The following is a 21,669-nucleotide window of genomic DNA, read 5'->3' as shown; positions in this document are numbered from 1 at the left end:
TTTGTTCAAAAATTGTGCGTACTTTTATATTTTGAATATCTAACGTTGAAATACAAATGATGATTCAGCTGCAATGTGCATTAAGGAATATGGTTTTATTTGTATTTTATACATCGGATTGAGTTTTGGTGATTGGTTTTGACGGAATTTAAATTGGATTTTTTCGGTAATTTGAAAAATGGCGTACCGATAATGATAAATGGTTCAAATGCTATGGAACAGTAAATTTGTCATCATTTGTTTATTTTGGATGAAATGTAGATTTGTTTTAAAAAATGGAAAAAACCCGACTTGTTAATTTGTAAAAAAAATGTTTAAAAAAAACTTTATATGCAAATTGAATTATTGTAATTAGTATAATTTTTGGCAAAGCAGGAAAGTAAGCAAATTCATTGTTTTAAAAAGAAAGAATGTTAGAAAGATTTTCCAGGTAGTCTATAGCCACACACAACGAAAACTGTTGTAGAATTGCCAATAGTCTCTCAGACATTTCCCTTGTTTTGACTGTTACTCGTGGGTTTAGACTACCTGCGAGTGTTTGTGCTAATCTCATTTCTTGGAAACTTTGCTCCTTCTTCAAAGTTTCCAAAAATGAGTAGAAGTTAGGATGTGGTTTTCCAATTGTATGATTGAAGGAGTTATGCCACCCCTCAATGGCATTGTTTGTTTTGGCTTCTCCCTCTAAACAACTCGTGTAGCAGTTCCACCACTCCACATGGAATCGTGGCTTCCTCCTGCGACCCGATCTGCTTAGGTGTCCAATCCATGTGTCCTCAAAATAATTTAGAATGGGTGCCAATTTTTCCTCGTTACTCGTATAATAAACAGATTCTATAATTGCAGTGTAGTACTCGTCCACACTATCGGGAGGAACAAAACAAAGTGCAGTTAATTTTTTTAGTTCAAACTGTAATTTGCTATCCCGAGAATATTCTGCAACTAGGGATGTTTTCTGTAGTTTACGCCAAAATGCCTGCGAAAAATGGAAGAAACATCCCTGAATTTGGGTATCCGTGTACGTTTTAGTGATCACATTGATCATGCTCAATTCGAAATCAATAATTATTTTTCGAGGACTTGCAGATGTTTTGCTTTTAATCACTGATAAAAGTTCAGTGTATGTTGCAGAAGTCTTATCAGGTAGCAAACTATACACTAAGGGAATTACACTATTGTTAATTTTCGCATGTATAGTGTAAATTTGAGTGAAAGGATGGGGTGTACTTTTAAACGTCCCATCCATCATCCAAATTTCACTACTTTCTAACTTAGCAAGGTTACGGGGGGTACTAAAAATTAAAATTCGTTTCTGAGGGTTTTCATTGTCATGCAGAAGGAAAGGTTCATCAGAAAAAGAAATAGAAAGATCATGAGGAATTCTAATGTCAGAAAATGTATGTGGTGTAGACAATTGAATATTACTTGCCTGCTTTTGTCTCTGAATAATTCTTCTCAAATTGGGTATTATAGGCATGTTGCTAGCAACATGACTGGGGACATGCTGTGCAACCTCCCTTAAAATGGATCCTGTAGAATCATTGGAGGTGCTTGCAATAGCTTTCATCTCATTTATTGTCTCTCTGATTTCTACATCCATTGCAGAGGCAGAGTGGTTATGTTCTGTGGTTTTCACAACCAAATTATCAACAGTAACCGCTCTGCCACTGCAATGGGTAGTGTAGTATTGCACGCACCTCCAATGATTTCTAGTTAAACTTATTCTTTCCTTACTATATATGTATCCACCATGGTTTAACAAATTTTTGCCCTTCCTGGATTTAATGAAGTTTGCTGCTCCAAGGCTAGACATTATCTGAAAAAGGAGAAAAGTTAAAAAATTTAGCCTGATATTTTAAAATATATGTATACAAAACATAACATGTACTCAATCCTTTCTTTTGCCTACTGATGCATCTACATGGAGTAAGAATAGCAAATTGATACCCCTACACTATCCAACACTTACCCTACTGATGCACCTTCCTGGAGTTAGAATAGTAAATTGTTACCCCTACACTATCCAACACTTTTCCTACTGAAGCACCTTCCTGGAGTTAGAATAGTAAATTGATACCCCTACACTATTCAACACTTTCCCTACTGAAGCACCTTCCTGGAGTTAGAATAGTAAATTGATACCCCTACACTATCCCACACTTTCTCTACTGCTGCACCTTCCTGGAGTTAGAATAGAAAATTAATACCCCTACACTATCCAACACTTTCCCTACTGATGCACCTTCCTGGAGTTAGAATAGTAAATTGATACCCCTACACTATCCAACACTTTCCCTACTGATGCACCTTCCTGGAGTGAAAATAGTAAATTGATACCCCTACACTATCCAATACTTTCCCTACTGAAGCACCTTCCAGGAGTTAGAATAGTAAATTGATACCCCTACACTATCCAACACTTTCCCTACTGCAGTACCTTCCTGGAGTTAGAATAGTAAATTGATACCCCTACACTATCCAACACTTTCCCTACTGATGCACCTTCCTGGAGTAAGAATAGTAAATTGTTACCCCTACACTATCCAACACTTTCAATAATGCTGCACCTTCCTGGAGTTAGAATAGTTAATTGATACCCCTACACTATCCAAGACTTTCCCTACTGATGCACCTTCCTGGAGTTAGAATAGTAAATTGATACCCCTACACTATCCAACACTTTCCCTACTGATGCACCTTCCTGGAGTTAGAATAGTAAATTGATACCCCTACACTATCCCACACTTTCCCTACTGCTGCACCTTCCTGGAGTTAGAATAGTAAATTGATACCCCTACACTATCCAACACTTTCCCTACTGATGCACCTTCCTGGAGTTAGAATAGTAAATTGATACCCCTACACTATCCAACACTTACCCTACTGATGCACCTTCCTGGAGTTAGAATAGTAAATTGTTACCCCTACACTATCCAACACTTTTCCTACTGAAGCACCTTCCTGGAGTTAGAATAGTAAATTGATACCCCTACACTATCCAACACTTTCCCTACTGAAGCACCTTCCTGGAGTTAGAATAGTAAATTGATACCCCTACACTATCCCACACTTTCTCTACTGCTGCACCTTCCTGGAGTTAGAATAGTTAATTGATACCCCTACACTATCCAAGACTTTCCCTACTGATGCACCTTCCTGGAGTTAGAATAGTAAATTAATACCCCTACACTATCCAACACTTTCCCTACTGATGCACCTTCCTGGAGTTAGAATAGTAAATTGATATCCCTACACTATCCCACACTTTCCCTACTGCTGCACCTTCCTGGAGTTAGAATAGTAAATTGATACCCCTACACTATCCAACACTTTCCCTACTGATGCACCTTCCTGGAGTAAGAATAGTAAATTAATACCCCTACACTATCCAACACTTACCCTACTGATGCACCTTCCTGGAGTTAGAATAGTAAATTGTTACCCCTACACTATCCAACACTTTTCCTACTGAAGCACCTTCCTGGAGTTAGAATAGTAAATTGATACCCCTACACTATCCAACACTTTCCCTACTGAAGCACCTTCCTGGAGTTAGAATAGTAAATTGATACCCCTACACTATCCCACACTTTCTCTAATGCTGCACCTTCCTGGAGTTAGAATAGAAAATTAATACCCCTACACTATCCAACACTTTCCCTACTGATGCACCTTCCTGGAGTTAGAATAGTAAATTGATACCCCTACACTATCCAACACTTTCCCTACTGATGCACCTTCCTGGAGTGAGAATAGTAAATTGATACCCCTACACTATCCAATACTTTCCCTACTGAAGCACCTTCCAGGAGTTAGAATAGTAAATTGATACCCCTACACTATCCAACACTTTCCCTACTGCAGTACCTTCCTGGAGTTAGAATAGTAAATTGATACCCCTACACTATCCCACACTTTCTCTACTGCTGCACCTTCCTGGAGTAAGAATAGTAAATTGTTACCCCTACACTATCCAACACTTTCAATAATGCTGCACCTTCCTGGAGTTAGAATAGTTAATTGATACCCCTACACTATCCAAGACTTTCCCTACTGATGCACCTTCCTGGAGTTAGAATAGTAAATTGATACCCCTACACTATCCAACACTTTCCCTACTGATGCACCTTCCTGGAGTTAGAATAGAAAATTAATACCCCTACACTAATCAACAATTATTCTACTGCTGCACCTTTCAGATTTTGGAAAAGTAAATTGTTACCTCTACAGCATCGTACATTTTAAAAATTGTTGCAACTTACAATGTTGGTCTAAATTACCTTTTTTTCCGATTTGTTTTTCTGCAAGACTCTTGTTCAGTGGTATTGGTAAGTAGGCTTGTGTAGACACTTTTGAGGTGATTTGTTGGGGAATGGATAAATAAATGTCTGGAAATGTGGAAAAAGAAAAAAATTAGAAAACAGTACGATGTTGAGAAATGTGTTTTGTACAATTATTCCACAAAAATTGCACATGTGATATAAGTTGCTGGACATAATTATTTCCGTAATGATAAACCATCCTTTAGACATGAAATATAAATCTAAAAAGGGAAATTTTAATCATAATTACATTGATTAATTATTTGAAAATTAGCTATGTGATAGTTAGTCAAATATTTAGGAGGTAAAGAATCTGTGCTGTAAAAATATACCTTGTTTTGGAGAATTCGCTTTTGTGGATGAGGTCGCTGAAGATGTTTTTCTTTGTAGACTCAAAATTTTAGTTTTGTGAAAAAAATTCTTTTCTGTGGGGGAAAAAAGGGGATAAAAAGATAATTAACGGTGATTCGAAATGTAGTACCTGAGTATCTTTAAAATTAAACAGACATACAATATAACTAGTACTACATGATACTGTCCTAATCAATGCACCTTACTGCAGTAGAAATAGAGATATGTACCCCTACCCTACACAAAAATATCACTGATGGTGCTCTGTCCTAGAGAAGAAATTGAATATTGTTTCTCAAAACTATCAATTAGTTTTCAAATTAGGTACGATACTGGAGGATTTATTGCAAAAGGAAGAATGAGTAATGTATCGTTTAAAAAACATGGAAAAAATAACATACCTTTTCTAGTAGGTTTTTTGTTATCGTGCCTTTATCCTGATGCTTGCGGGAGGTTAAAAGGTTTTGGGGAAAAGATGTTCACTGTTTGAGAAAAAAAAAAGATAAATAATTGATCCTTTGTCAACGTTGTTAAAAAAAAAAAAAAAAAAAAAAACGATTTGGAATAAAAAAAGGAGTATGAGTAACAATTGGTGAGGGAAAATATACTACATATTTAATGCTTTTTTCAACAAAAATATTAGAGGTAATTTCCAAACTATTACTAAACTAGTAAAATACTGTACATTCTTGGACTTAGATTAGAAATATTTCTCTAAGTAATATGTAACGCTTTTGCTGATGTGCTAAGTAACTGAAGTCTTATTAGAAATTGTTACTCCAGCATCATGGTAATATTTAGATTATTATGCGGTGAGATTGAGTATTTTAAAAAAAAACCATTGGCATACATGACTTTATGAAATTTTTAAAAATAAATTTTATAAGTAAAACCATGACACATAAATAACATTTACCTTAACAATTGAGTTTGTCAGTCGTTTACGTGGTGGGGATGCCCAAATAGGTTCAGCTGCTGTGGAATGTAAAAATCTTCCGATTTTCTGGTTGAGGGAAATAAATTACTTGTTTTAATTTTGTGTTTTATTTTATTGATAATATATTGGAAACAGTTCATTTCTTCAGTTTTTATTCTTAATTGAAAAAATATTTTTTGTGGCTTAAGAAAATATACTTTTCAAAAAACTAACGTTTAGATATATATTAATAACTTACTAGTAATTGCTCTGTTGTTAGGCTTTCTCGAGTGAATTCCGTGCTCTCTCTGAGGAGGTCGCAGTGCAGGTGACAGAGGGTCAGATTACTACGTCTGCTCTCTCTGCTAGTTGATAATCAACTGAGTGCAAAATGGTGTCTCACTTGTATTTATAAGTTTTACTCTGTGTCACTATTAATTTTTTTAAAAACTGCGTTCGTTGTGTTTTTTTTAATGCTTTGTATTACTGTGGAAAATGATAATTTAAAAATGCTTTTAAAGAAATATTGTTTTTAATCATTTGATCCGTTTTGGCATCCATTTTGGAACATGTCTTTTGGTATTGTTTACATAGAAACTGTGGTAGGACAAGTTTTACAAGTGAGATGGGTAAAATGGCGCCTACGTGTATGTGTGTTATGTTTTCGTTAGTTTACTTACTTGGCGATCTATTCATGTTAAAAATGTGTATGCACTGTAATTTATTTTTTCCTTATTATTTAAAAACTTACAAATGTCTTAAAACTGATTTTTATGGGGAATTTTGAGTATTAATTTTAATACTCGAGTATTAATTTTAATACCCGAGTATTAATTTGGTACCGCATTTTAGTCGATTTACGTACAGTTCTTCTCCACGTTTTAATACACTTCCCCACCCTAAAACCCCTAATTTCCCTGCATCCCGTGCCAGATTTTATTGTACTTTTAATTTAAAAAAAAAAAAAATCGCGTTGTAATGGTATGCGTTGTAATATACTTCGTTGTAACAGCTCTTTTCTGTATTGTAATAGGTTTTGCGTTGTAACAGAATTCGTTGTAAAGTAATGCGTTGTAGTAGTACTAGCGTTGTAAAAAATGCGATGTAAAGGTATGCGTTGTAATAGCATGCGTTGTAACGTCATACATCCGTTACAGATAGCACGAAAACTCCATCCGATCATTGAGACTGTTGGGTTTCATTGAATTAAGATGTTTGATCCAAAAGTTCTCTCGTTGCAACAAAAAATTGTTATTGTTTCGGCCTTCACGTCTCTCCACCACCTCAATAACCGCAAACTGCAGTTAACATATATTATGGCGATGTTCTTTAAAATGTGCAGCAATTGTAGATTTGACATTCTCAGTTCTGATGTTGCTTTTATGTTCATTGATTTGTGTTTTGATCTTTCTCTCCATTTTACCAATATAAACTAACCCGCAGGGGCACTTGAGACCATAAATAAAAAAAAATGTGTCACAGGTAGCGTTCAAATTGAGCTTGATCTTGGTCCCCTTCATAGGATGCGTAATCGTGGGCCCTTTCATGATATTGTTACAGTTGTTACAATTGTAACAGGGTACATTACCTTTGAAGCTGGATTCTCTGATGTTTGTAGCAATGTTAGTAATGGTTTCTTTGATATTCTTTTTGCGAATGTATGAGAAAATCGGTGGTCCTTGAAAAATGTCCTTGAAATCTGGTTCGGATGCTATGATCGGCCAATGTTTTTTGATAGATTTCTTGTATGCATAACTGGCTGTAGAAAATTTGGACACTACCACAGGGCGTTTGGATGCTTGTTTTTGTTTGAAGGCGAATAGGTACGACCTGTTGATTTTCTTACAGCTTTCCATAGCTGAGTTTAAGATATCAAGAGGATAGCCACTTTCTTGAAATCTGTATAGCATTTCAGATGCTCGTTGGTCAAACTTGACAGGATTGGACACAATTCTTTTCACCCTCAATAACTGGGAATACGGTAAATGATTTTTTAAAGTAGTTTGATAAAAACTTTGGTAGTGCAGTAGATTGTTACGATCAGTAGGTTTTCTGAATATGTTGGTTTCCAGATCATTGCCTAATTGAGTTATCCGAACGTCCAGGAAGGTGATTGACTGTGCATCATATTCATGAGTGAATTGAATCCTCTCATTTATGTTGTTGAGAACGACCAGTGCTTCTTGAAGACCATGAAGGGATCCATTCCATACGACGAATATATCGTCGATGTATCTAAGAAAAGTGGTGGTGTGTGTCATCCATGTATTGAGATTCAAAATATTGTTTTCTTTAAAGTATTTCATGAAAATGTTCGCATTTGAAGGAGCGGCACATTTGCCCATTGATGTACCGGACATCTGTATATAGTATTGATCTTCCCATTTAAAATAGCTCTGATACAGAGTAAAATGTACCAACTCCATTAAAAATACTTGAAAGTCTAGACTCAAATCGGAATGTAGCAGAGTATCTTCAATGGCCTTCATCCCAAGGTCATGAGGAATTGATGTGTATAAAGATTTCACATCTATAGAACATAACCAAATCTCATTTTTCGTGGAAAACACGATTTTGTTGATTTTGGAAAGAAAGTCGGTCGTATCCTTTCCATGGGTGTTCATTTTAACCACAAAAGGATGTAAATATCTGTCGATTAGTTTACCAACGGGTTAATGAAGACTGCTCTTCGTTGACACAATAGGTCTAAAAGGAGGATGTGATGCGTCCTTATGCACTTTTGGTAGCATATATAGGCTCGGTGTATTAGGATCAGATTGAACAAGGTATTTAGCTGTTTTTACATGAATAATCCCTGTATCAACAGCTTGTTTCACTATATTCTGCAAAATCTCAGTGAATTGTTCAGTGGGATTATAATCGATGGTGCAATAAGTGTTGTGATCAGAGAGATGTTCCATCACTTGTTCTCGGTAAAAGCTGGAATTCATTAAAACCAAAGCTCCTCCCTTGTCAGCAGTCTGGCAAGTGATATCAGGATTATCAGCCAGATTCCTCAAAATAGCAAATTCCTTGTTGGACAGATTACGATGTTTAGAAGTGCGTTTGTAATTGAATTTGTGTAGATCGGATTTCACCAAGTTCTCAAACGTGTCAAAACTTTTATGGCTGATGGGTGCCATATATGTACTTTTACAACGTAATCCTCTTAGTTGATCTTCTTCCGTGGGGTTGATATCGGTAACCACATTCTCAAAGAAATGTCTTGAACGTAAATTACGCATACATTTGAAGAGGCTGATCTCTAATTCCAGTTCATTGGTGTTGCTTGTAGGTACAAAGGAAGTACTTTTTTGTAAGGTCTTAATTTCACTGCCATTGAGTTTATAAGAAGAAATATTAATAACTAGATTACTGTCTTCTTCCCTTTCAATCCTTTCTTAAATGCTGCAGTACTCCTTGTATCCCTCTCTCCTTCCTTCTCCTTTTCTTTTACCCCTCCTGGGTCGTCTTTGTCTTCGGGGCCTCTCTCTAAAAAAGGCACACCAGAAATGCGTGCAGTTGTTATGTTTCCTTCTGTACTCGTCGTCGGTTGTTGTGCAGTGATTAAATGAGACTGGGGTGCACGTCTGGTGTCTTCTTCGGATGAAGAAGTTTCAGTATTCTATTTGTGTGGTTTGTTCTGCCGGCGCCTTGCATACACCTCTGGAGTGCGTGTCCAACTTGCTTTCAAGTTTAAAATCTGACATGTAATTCGTATTTAACCTTCAATGCAGAATACAGTTGTTTGTATTTTGTTTCCACTGCAGGTATGGACAAAGCCTCATTAGTAAGCATAGAAGGGTTTTGTTTTAATTAGAGAGCAAGATATGAGAAGACGAAGTTGGCAAGGAGAAGCGTGGTAACGGGCAAGGAGGAGAGTTCTCATGGAGGAGAGGAATGACCAACGACGAATAAAGTTGCAGCTTATCGGTGTGGGAAAGGTGGAGCAAGTATCTAGTTGTGCTGGAGCCATGGAAATTCACTAGCAAGGATCACATGGGATCATCTACCCTAAATGCAATTGATTTTTTATGCTGAAATGTAGTGAGGGACAGGGGAGTCATCTTAGGATATCACGGAGAGCAGATCTATGATTCTGCTTGTGTGGCTTTATGCTACCTGACCCATGGTTGGAGTGCCTTCTACTGAAGACTTCGACAGCTGACACCTTTCAGATTTCACCTTTACTAAATGCTTCTTAGCTTAGGGTTGCCCCTTTAAGGTAGTGTAGGGAGGGATACCTTGGTCATGGTTACTTAAGAGAATCATCTGATGCAATTTAATACTCAATTGTTTTTCCTAATCATCTGTATCATCATCATAGAGTTAGTCGTCTGCTTTGCACTATATAGGGTAAATCTCTTCAGGAGATTTAGACTTGTTGCTGTATTTCTAAATGTTCATGATGAGACTGGTCTATATTGATTTGTTTCTAAATGTATAATTAGACCCTACTAAACTCAGATGAATGTGTTGAGTGGGATATTGTGTGACCACATTGGTTACACTGTATTGAGTTGTTCACAAGTGATAGTTTTCTTACTTTACCTCTCAGGCAGCTTTAAAGGTCATTGATTTGAAGATAAATGTTTGAGTGGGCTCGAGCTCCAGTAGCCCGCCCACAAGAACCTCAGGTCCAGAGCCACTGCATCGATTGTGTGTTCCAGTGCGGCCTTGGTATCTCTGATCGTCTCCAGGATTGTAGCTGTGTGGGCCGCTAACCCCAGGTTTCCCTGCACTGAGGCAGGCTTTCTCTCAGGGTGCCACACCCGGCATAACCTACTGACCATGGGCCCCAGGCACAGCAGTAACCTCCGCTGTCAATGGGCAGTCACCCCGGGATCTCCAGATCCTTCTGCACCTTGCTGGTGTAGTCAGAGGATCCCCCCCCGATGGTCCTGAGATCGTCGCCAGCACCTCTTGCTGCCTCACCCAGCCTCTGCAGTCGCCACTCCCGGTGCGCCTGCTGCCCCGGGGAACGTACCCCCTCCCAAATCCCTGGAGGGGGTGTCAGGTGGTATGTTCAAGCCCTCTGTGGCCGCCAGTCCTCCCGGCGCTGCTTACAGCGGCCTACCATTGCGGTCCCGCAATTGGGGCTCCTTAAATGTGGTAGCTGAGCCTCTGGAGCCCTCCCACCCAGTTGTTGCTGCAGGAGCGAGCTTCACGACCTCAGGAGAAACATCTCAGTGGAGGCTCGGCGCAGGAGCTCTGGCTTGTGCAACCAGCTCCATTTGTGGCTGGCCACTCCCCCATTCCCAATTTTGTACGTATTATAAGGAAAAAGGGTGTGAACATCTCACACCAACCATACCATGAGACAACTCAAAAACACCTAGAAAGAAGATGCCTCAATGTGTGAAACTGCTGCAGTGGCGGCAGGCATGATTCGCGGGTGGGGCGCAGGCGTGGGGGGCTCGGGGGATTGCGGGTCTCGTGTGGGTTGCGGGTCTCGCAGGGATCATAGGTGTCGTGCAGGGGTAATTAAAATATTTATATATAAACTTACCTTGGGGCCGGTCCCGCGTCTCTGCTCTTGCTCTCCTGTCTCCAACTCCAGGAACAGGAAGCAGGCAATCCCTCTCCTAAGCCAATCACAACGCTTCAATGCAGCATTGTTATTGGTCTGAGCACTGCGACACGGTGCTCAGCCCGGGGCTGGAGGGGTGGGCATGTTCTCCATGCAGGCTGTAATGCAGCCTGCATGGAGAACGGGGAAAGTGCGGATGACTGGTTTAGGCGCCCGAGAAGGCCGACCAGTCATTGCGCACTTAGGAGTGGGCAAACCACTCCTCCCCCGGCCTGCACCGTGAGCAGAGCTGCCCCACCCACCCGCTTGGCAGCAGGAAGGAGCATAAAATGATAATAACTCTAAGTTATTATCATGTTATGTTTGTAATTGCCACTGTTTAAAAGCAGTGGGGCGATGCCCCTCCGCTATAGTGGAGGAGCCGCCACTGACTGCAGCTGCCTTACCACTGTAAGAGGACCATGTATAATGTGTTTTATTTATTTTTGAGTTTGATGTAATGCCTCCCACATTGCTCGTCGAATACTTAGCGCGCTTTGAGAGCATAGAATGTTGGAAATGGGGTTGGTGGGGAGAAGTGAATGCGCTTAATGACTGAGTACATCTCTGCCCCTTATTATCCAATAAATGATTATAGATAAAATGATAGGGGCTGTGGAAGTGAAACTGAGATGAACAAAAGGCAGCTGGGAGTTGGACGGTCTGCGGCAGTCATGCCACAGCCAGTCTCGTCCTGACACTCCGTAGCCGCGCAGTGCCACAGAGAGCTTGCGTTTCATGGTAACCGAAGCCCCCACCGGCGGGAGGGCCAATGGGCCCGTAGATCCCTCCCAGTGCCTGCTGGAGCGCGCCGGCCCTCCCTCTTCCTTTCCCCACCGAGTGTTTGCTTGGAGCGGCGCAGATGGGCTTGGCAGATCCAGACGGCCTGCACGGACCACCGAGGCGCTCCGATCCGGGGGAGACGTGACCATCTTTCACCCCACCCTGCGCCCGGAGGTCTCTGGGAGGAGGAGCGAGGCGTTGCCGCTGCTGGGATTTCGGTAAGAGGGGATTTCACGAACCTATCTTCACTGAAGTTTGCTGCAAAGTTTAGGTTTGTTGGATAACTTAGTAAGTTCTGTCTGTCAGATGAAGAGTCATTCGTATAGGTAGGGGGCGGGGCCGGTTGCGTAGAGATTGGTACCCGCATACGGGAGGCGCACAGATAAGAGAACCCCGTCTCGCTTGGAACTTTAAGAGAGTGAGCTACTTTGCATAAGTTATATGTGCCTCACTTGCCCGTTTCCCAGCACCCCTTTTTTTGACAGTTGAGAACTGATGTTCAGTTCATTCAGGCAGATTAGGTGATTCGTCCAAGAGCACACAATGCGGTCAAGTGCGCCTTTGCTTAAATGTTCATCTATGTATATAGCGCCTAACCACGCGTTTTAGCACTACCTGTGTTGACAGTTGACATTTCATGCTCGGGGAGATTGGGGTATTCGTCCATGAGCACACAGTGCGGTCACATATATCACCCCGGGCTCCTACATCAATAGTCTGACATGTTGATTAGGCACTCGAACATGATTAGGCACTCGTATGTGGCACAGAATTGTCAATTGAACCGCCTATAAGCCCTAGCTCCTCAAAGCTCAGCCAGTATTGTGCGTCATAAGCCATTGTTATGTTATTTTGGTAAATTGCAAAGCACGACAAACCACTCGAAGGTCTCTAGGCGCTATTGCTGAAAGAAGGGTTAGTATAAAGGAAAGGAGGTGAGTTAAAGTGACAAAAGTTAGGCATTTAGGCGTTTTCTGAAAAGTAGGAGAGATGAAAATTTGCATCCCGAGACTTTGGTATTGTTTACCCCTTGTGCACGGAGAACTACCAGTCCTACAATTGATAGAAAAAACACAGAACTGTGCAAGCAACTTACGTCTGACGTAGGGCGCCTATAGAGCTTCGGGAAGACAGGAAAAAGAACCGGTTGGAGGGAAGCATTTTGCTGAAGGTCGGGTGTGCATGATCTAACGGGGGTTGGTCGGGCAGGGGACCGTTGATACATTCAGTAGAGAGCACACTGTGAAAGTTTGGCATCTAGGCGCTTGTTGTAGCTGTTAGCCGATGCTGAGCCTGCGATATCGGTCCGACAGAATAGCTCGTGAAATGCCCTTGTAAACATGCCCTGTGCACCCATCGCCCCCGGGGTCAGCGCTTTTAGAACATGTTAAGTTGTGCGCACGCGATGACAGACATGGACTCCATTCCTAGGCCAGGGCACGCTAGGATAATGTTCGACACCGCACAGACCGAGCACCCCCCACCTGCAGCTGTCCAGTCCCATCCCGCGCGCGGTACAGAGCTGGACTGGCCACAGTGGACGCTAGCTCAGTGGGTGAATGCGCCTCCTGCACAGATTCACGTGCAGCTTGCCTGTCACGGGTTCAAACCCCAGCGTACTAGCCCGGAAATTTGACGCGCCTTCTACAGGCATTTGTGGATGACTTACAGGCTCTTTGCTTGAATTCCTCCACGATAGCTGAGATAGTCAATGCGCCTGCTGCAGAGCTGTGTGTGTAATCTACAGACCCCATGTTCCAACCGCAGCAAGCTAGCGCAGAAGGTTAATGCGCCTTGATCCTGATCTTCGCGTGACGCCTGTTATTGAATGTAGTTTGAGAAAGCAATATTAAAACAGCACTTTATTGTTATTAGTGCGTGTGAGAGCCACAGTGCTGCCTAACGTTCACCCACCTTCAAGGCACTGCAGCTGCTGCTCTAAATATCTGTGGCGGGCCCTCCTCACCCACGGAGCTGTTCTTGGCCATTAATCTCTCCTCTGGATGAGCCTAGAAGTCAGTTCTCAAGTCCATCACTGGGCTTTTCCCCTTAGATAGTTTTTAAAAAGCAAGTTTAGTGTCCTTAAAATGTTTAGCTCAGAGAGAGTCTGAATTGTGTTATGTTCTCATTAAGTTCTTGTTGAAATAATAATAAAACTAACAATACATTTTCTCATGGTACTTTGTATCACATGCTCACAGCTTTGCAGTACTGTGAACAAGGGGCGTTGGTATCTGACACATTATCTTCCTTGGACGAATGAAAGGCAGAGTCAGCACTGCAGTTGTCATGACCTGTCATGACCTGTAGGTTACAGGGACATCTCTGTAACAGCCAATGATGGGCGAATGACATTCCTGTCCACCCGCTTTGGGGGATGCTGACTTGCTCTGTCGCAAAATGTTAAAAAACGTGGCTTTTCTAGTCAATTCTCATTGGCTGTCTACACCACACATCTATTGACGTTTTAGTGCTCTATAAAACTGCGTAACATAAATCCAATATATGTTATTTGGCCGAAAACGTAGCTAGGAAGTAGGATACTGCGTAGAAGCCCTTCGGAAGTTGATGGTAAAACCAATGACGGGGTCACGGCAATTATGCGATTCTGCAACCTCAGCGTTTTCTGCTTAATTATGGATTTGCTACATTTCTCATAAATTCCACCATCAACAGATTTTAACAAAAAAGTTGTTCCTAACTCAAGCGGCTCAAAAGTTACCAAAAATGCATAACACGTGTTGCACGCAGCAGAAGGCCCTGTGAAAATGAGGCAAAACCTTTGCTCAGTGTTAACACATAAAACTGAGAAAATAATCAAGTAATACTATCAAAAAATGTGCTCTAACCACATTATTTTCGCCCTTTGCTGTGTGATTCATTCATCCGGCCTGCTGATTAATTTGCAGCTTTCAACAAAAGCAAACTTTATTTTTTGTTGAAATAAATCAAAAGTTACAAAAATACGACATGCTGGGTGCAAAGAAGTGGTTACATGCTATGTAAACGTTATCAGGTCACTTATGGGGTTGGTCCTTGTAATGGGGTCATAGGCAGGTCCTAAAGAGGTGACAATTTAGCCCAGGTAATACTAATGCCCCAAATGATGGACCTAGGGAAAGGGTTTAGTGGGGAAAAATCATTACATGTTTAATGGAATTCAAATTTGGTGGAAAGAATGATTCCTTGTTTTGACGAAAATGCTTTTTCATTACACCACAGACACTGTTCTGAAAGCAGTGAGTATGTAAAAGGAGCCCTCAGACTTTAGAATAAACCCACATATGTGACTTCTCTACTACACAGTTCCTACTTGTGAGACACATACATGTGTAATGTACAGTCCGGTGCAGCAAGACTGTTTTTTAATGAAATTACGCTTCCAAAGACCCTAGAGGGTGAGCCCAGGGTAAACCCAAAACACAGGACTCGTTTTAAAACATAACTAGGCACTGGGGAATAAAAGAGGCACACCTTTTATTCCAATATGTGACATATTTTCTATTGAACGCACCATTGTAAGTTTCATACAAACTATATTATTCTGAGAGGTAGAAAGGACTGTGTAAATGGAAGGATCTAAGTGAGTTTTATTATTTGTTGGTAAATATTACTTTGAGTAAGATCTGCACAATGTGTATAGCTTTCTTTTTCGTGAACTGTTTGGATTTTCTGTAGCAATATGAAACATTTGGACCCCGTGTCTTAAAATGTCAAATTAGTGCCATAACAGCCCACAGAATATGTTGCGTAAGGCTGTATAATTTGGCTTTGCTGGATGGATAATTTGCCCACCTCTGACGCATGTTTTGCCCTCTGTTTCCTCATAAGTCCACCAGCTCTGGCTAAAACTCAAAGAATTTACTCATCCAAAACAGGAATCTGAGCTAAGAATCTGAGTGTTGTCTGTGCTGCCAAACTCCCTGCAAAAGTGATGAACATGTGTTGTATTTTTGCCCCCTCTATGCAAAACCGAGGTCCAAATGGAATGCCCCATGTGTAGATCCCTCTGTTTATTGTCGAGAGGAGAGGCATATAGAATATGCAAAAGTGACACGACCTCGATCGTGGTGGTGGCCGTCTCTAAATTCTTGTCTGCAGCTTGGATAATTAGAAGTAAATTGTTAAAAGCCACACAAAGTCAGGTTGTGAATGCCCTCTTGTGATTCTACACCCCCTTGATGGATGGATATTTAGGGCCTCATTACGATGTCGGTCATAAAGCATTCCGACCGACTCCTCGTCGGAAGGAGGTTCTGACCTACTCGGGTTCGGGGAGTACGATCGACCGATTACGATGTTTCCGAACGACGTTCGGTCGGACTCCCATTGACTTCATTGGGAGCCTGTGTTCCGACTGACAACACAGGCTCCCATTGAAAAAAGGGGTGGTTGTAGAAAACCTTTCACCCTGTGGTGGGCACCCCATGGTGCCTGCCACACTGTGCATGGTTGTAAAGAGGGGTCCCATGGGAATCCCCACGGGCCCCAATCGGAGGCCTCCGGGTGAAGCGGCGCCAGCTACGGGCCACCAAAGTCAGTTTCCGGCAGCCGTTTCATGTCGGACAGACTGATTCGGAATGGCTGTCGGAATCCAATATCGTAATACGTTGGGCGGAAACGCGGTCCATAGACCTGTATGATTTGTCTCTCACCGACTCGGAGTCTCCGAATGACAGTCCGAACCGAGTCGGAAAGACCGTACGGCAGGGCCGGCTTTAGTGCTGGTGGCGCCTTGTGCGACAATGTTTGTTGGCGCCCCCCCAATGACCACCTTCACCACAGATTCTCTCACTAGCACCCTTTAACCCCTTGGCTGCGGCAGGAATTCCGCCACAGCGCTGGGGGGCGGTTTGGGGGCACTACGGTGGCGCCGTGCTCATGACGGAACCACTCCGTCATGAGTCACGGTTGAGCTGTGCTCATGACGGAGTGGTTCCGTCATGACTCCGCCCATGGCGCTAATCGCCCGCACAGGCGGGGAATTAGCGCCGCGTGGGCGGAGCGGCCGCCAACGGCCGCAGCATGACGGAACCACTCCGTCATGAGCACACGGCACCCGTGGCTCATGACGTAGTGGTTCCGTCATGAGCAGGGAAGGGGTTAACAGTGACCAAGTCACCATAACAACACTCTATCAGATGCATTGAATTAGTTATATAGCACCACTCATACTAGTGTACGGTGTCCGAGCACTCACATTACACCGAGACAATCAATCAAACGTGTGTAAATCAGTGTATAGGAAATGTTACATAAGCTAAAGGACTGAACGGGTAGGAGTCACATATCATCCATACTGGTAGGCAGTATAGTTTAAGAGTGCTTTGTGTGGCGAAGCACAAACGCAGAGTCGAAAAAGAAACAGCATAGTTGGGAGTTTTCTTTAATAATAGCCAAATTAACCCTTTTTGCAACATTAATCAATGTTCTAATAATGTATACTTTGCAGTGTGTATGCAGTTCTGGGATGAAAGTTAATAGTTCACTATTCTATATTAGGACTGTAAGTTATAAATTGCAAGTAACAAAAGGATGCCTCTTTTGAAAGCAGTAACCTGCTGATCTGTTTACATCATACACACTCTGTAATCTACTTGGTACACGGTCTTTGCAGCAGGCATATTAACCATCTGCACTAACTTCACCTAAAAGTCAAAACCTCAACTTTACAAAATGCTGATCTCTCTCCAGGAAGATAATTAATCACAGGAGTTTTCTTGACATGTATGTGAGGCCTGGTAATTGCTGGCGGAAAGAAACGCTGCAGCAGGTGCTTCAAAAGCTTAATAAACTTTCAAACACGGCGCCCCCAGGAAGCCAGCACCGGTCGCACCGCCCTAAAGCCGGCCCTGCCGAACGGTTACCTTCCATCGTAATCAGTTGGTCGGAAATGTTTCCGAGTCGGTCGGAAACATGGGTTCCGACACGGCTTAGGAAAATCCAAATGCCATTCAGAGCCTATCCAACCGAAATCGTAATGAGGCCCTTAGCGTTATTAATCGTTGTTTTTATGCCTGTTTTATTTTTGTTTTAAGATGTTTTTAATTGATCTATACTATTTTGATTATGAAACAATGTTTCAAAATATCAATAAACAATACTCATTCTGTCAAGGTTGACTAATTGTGTTTAGCGATTCCTTCAGGTTCACTCTAGGCTGCGGCATATGATCCGTGTCCTGCTGGTGAGTCCAAAAGTGGGCGAAATATGTCTGTGATTGCTGACCTTCTTTGAGGGGTGTGCGTTAGACTAACACTGTTTAAAGTGAAGCCGCTTCCAGGTTCTTCTTTTACGCCGAGCTTTTTGCTGGAACTCAGTGAACCTGCACAGCCACAGGGCCGCCTCCTTCCTGAAGTTGTGCAGGGGGTAGAAAGTAGTAAAGCATTGGTTAACTTCTGTGGCACTGTTTGTCTTTTTGATGAAAGAGCGGAAGTAGTGAATTTTTATCAGAATAGCGTGATTTTAATGTCCACCTGCCAAAATTTGCTATTCTTGATCTCAACCACAAACATATTGCAAAGACTACAATCATATCATAAAGATAAGTTGATATAGAGTTAATAATAATACATCTTTATGTTGGTAGTTGGTATCATGGAAATTATATTTTGTTGGTGTGGTACAACACCAGACTAGAAATGCTTAACTTGTGCAGGTACTTGCTGGTGGTGGGCAGGGGGACTCATTTTTGGAGAGCATGACCTATTTTTCGTCAGTAGACTGTGGCGCAGAGCAAGAGATAAAAAAAGCAGAAATGGGAGAAAGACAAAGTTTGAAAGTAGGGATGGAAAAGAACAGGATAAAAAGTCCGAAATTGTAGGGGAGTGGAAGAAAGAGGCATGAGGTAGAATCAAAACTACCGGAACTTGGTAATATTGCAGCTATACATTGGGGCAGCCGATAAAGTGGCACCGGGGGCAGAGGCTTGAACGGCACGCTGAACTCTGATTATTAGTGTATTTTATAATTTAAACAGCAGCCAGTGTGCAAGTTTCCTTCCCTGAGCTAGGGCCCATGGCACATTGGCTACATGACTGCATTCGGGAGAACCAACGGCAGTGCTTAATTTGAGACAGTGGTTTCCAGTGTTCGCCCCCCGCACTAAATTGGTTTCGCGTGCTCGGCACCTGCACTTAATTGTCATCACCACATTTATGACACTCTGTCACATGGTGGCGCTGCTCATCTAATTTAGAGAGGGGCAGAATAACAGTTGTTTAGGAATGCAATATACATTAAAAATACTAATACCTGCCTCCCCAGACATGCCTTTAGCTTTGGGGACCTTGAATAATCTGAACTGTCGCACCTGCAGGTGAGAGAGATGGTTGATAGTTGTTTTGGTACCGTCATTGGCAGCGATGACGTGGTAATGTGTGGTGCAAGCTACAGTGGCATCCTCCTCAAGGTCCTGGCACTTATAATTTTGCAAATTAAGCACTGACCTACGGTCGGCTACTAAGAAATTATTTGGGCCTCGCCGCTTCTGGTTTTTTTTCCCACAACTATGGACTGTATTGGGGAAGTTCTCCACAACCGTCTGTGTGTTGCCACCTTCAGTAACAGATGAGTTTGCGGTGGGATGGGCCAGCTGTGCAGAGGAAGCCAGATGCTGCCTTCACACACTGATTGTAGAAGCTGGAACCTCAGTAAATAAAAAAAAAGCACAGAAGTGCTGACTGACAATAACAAGATGGCGTCTACGATCTCTCATGTTGTGGTCACTAATGTGAAATTCTCGAATAGGAAAAATGCTCTTGATGCAAGGTCCCACCGCATACTCCTGGGATGGTACTTGGTAGAGATTCCTGCGGCTTTAAGTTTCTTGCGCTTAGCTTAAAGAAACCTATAGGGGAGCCAGAATCTGCCCATGGGACCTACGATTTTGTACATGCGTTAAAGTTGCTTTATCTACATCTATGACATATTTGATGCCTTTTGCAATTGCAGTACTCAAGGCACATTGCTATGCAGCACCAAAAGGTCTATTGTAAACAACTAGCAAAGAGTCTTAAAACCTAATTAGGATGAAAACGTGAAAAGCTATGAGGTGGAAAAGAGCCTGAAATCTGTGGTGTGCATCCTGCGAAAGTAGTCTCTGTATTGCGAGAGGTAAAAATGACCTAATTCATGACCACTCTTTTGAAATCTTGTTAAACCAGTCATGCGTTTTTGTAGGCGCTTTACTTTCCCTGTGATGAAAGAATAATCCAGTGGATGAAAAGGGCTGATGCAAAGACCCTCTATGTATGTATATGTGTAGGTGTTTTTATTACATGAGGCTGCAAGACACCTAAAGCTGTCTTTAGGCTAGACCTAAAAAAGTAATACCACACCAGCTAAAGATCATACCTCAGGGTAATCATGAAGTGCTAACACCCCCATAAAAAGACTCTTAATCTCTTGGTATTTTATTTAGAGTTCAGATCTGCCTGTTTAGAGCTGGGCGCAGGGCCGCACTGGCCGTAGCGGGCATCGGGCATTTCCCCGGGAGGCTGGAAGGGCGGGGGCGATTTTGCAGCAGTGGGGGCTGGTTTTCAGTTTAGTTACTGGGGGCCTGTTTTGCAGCAGTGCTGCAATATTGGCCCCCAGTAACAAAAGCAGCAGTGTTGTTACCCCTTTGCATCACAACCCCCTAAACCTCCACACCCCAGGGGAGACTGGTCTGACACAACTGTCAGGGCTGCTTTGGGTTACCAGCCCGACCCTGGTTGGGTGTAACAAAAAACGGTCCACTTTCTTCCTTGAAACTCTTTGTGTCTGCTTGCCGAAAAAATATGTATGTTTTAGTTGTTGAATATAACCTGTATGAATGATGAATTCACCTCCGCATAAGACCAAAACTGGTGTATCGATGTACCTTTCATCTTTCGCACATTTGTAGTAGATCCTGCTTTTCTCTAAAACTGAGGAGTGAATTCTTGCTTGGTCTTCCGTTCTAGCGATAGAACATCTATGTACTTCAAGGTGCTGCAAAAATATATGTCCTTACTTCATAGTGTGACTGTGACCAGAATTGTAAAACCAAAAACCGGGACATTTCACAAACATAGAAGAAGGACTACAATTTTACTTCAACCGAGCGCGCAGAATGACAGCTCTCCTCAGCATCAGCAGAGAATTACAGAAGAGGCAGTAAGAACATAAATAAAATGCAATGTTTAAAACCAGAAGCATGCCTGTTAATTACATTGCTTTCTTTTAACAGCTGCTCACTACCCCTGCTTTGGAAAACATAAAAAGGCTCCTCCCACCGTTTTCAGTCGACCCTCTCTAAAAACTGGGACAAGAGCGAAATTTCTCGAAATCTTCCCGGACAGCTGGGGAAAAACCGGGACTGTTCCGGCAAATCCGGGACACCTGCTCACCCTATTACCCATGGTTTTAAGTGGGATGAAAAAACTGGGGGGGGGGCTCTCCAAAGGGGGTGTTCGATGTAATTAAGTGCGTGGGTTAAAGACCACCTAAGCTAAAAATCTGAACAGATATAGTGTGCCCCCCCTCTGGTATTTTGCTGATTCTGTCATTGCATCCAGATATATGATACAACAAGTAAAATTCCACCTACAAGAAGCCAGAACTATTGGTGTTGCCAATGGTTGTTAATTGCATACGATAATTAAGCAACAACTATGGTTTCATTGTATATTTACTTCTGAAATGATGAGACTGTGAAAGAACTAGAACGAGTTTCACCAGATGCGGGAAGGGTGGCAGTTCTGCAGAGT

General features: G+C 42.1%; 1 protein-coding gene across 2 annotated transcripts in view; it reads left to right on the top strand.

The window, feature by feature from the left end:
- The first annotated feature begins 11,820 nt into the window (after nucleotides 1-11,820).
- PRX (periaxin) overlaps nucleotides 11,821-21,669 on the top strand; it is a 293,671-nt gene continuing 283,822 nt past the window's right edge. Inside the window, exon 1 of one of the 2 annotated variants that reach the window (XM_085625368.1) lies at nucleotides 11,821-12,156. The gene's annotated coding sequence lies outside the window, so the exon portion shown is untranslated. The remainder of the gene's footprint in view (nucleotides 12,157-21,669) is intronic. The other variant, XM_085625369.1, reaches the window with a different exon arrangement.

The sequence above is a fragment of the Triturus cristatus genome, chromosome 9 (genome assembly GCF_964204655.1).
Source record: "Triturus cristatus chromosome 9, aTriCri1.1, whole genome shotgun sequence".
Lineage (NCBI taxonomy): Eukaryota > Metazoa > Chordata > Amphibia > Caudata > Salamandridae > Triturus > Triturus cristatus.
The sequence above is the reverse complement of the archived record's forward strand: the minus strand, read 5'-3'. Positions and strand labels throughout refer to the sequence as shown.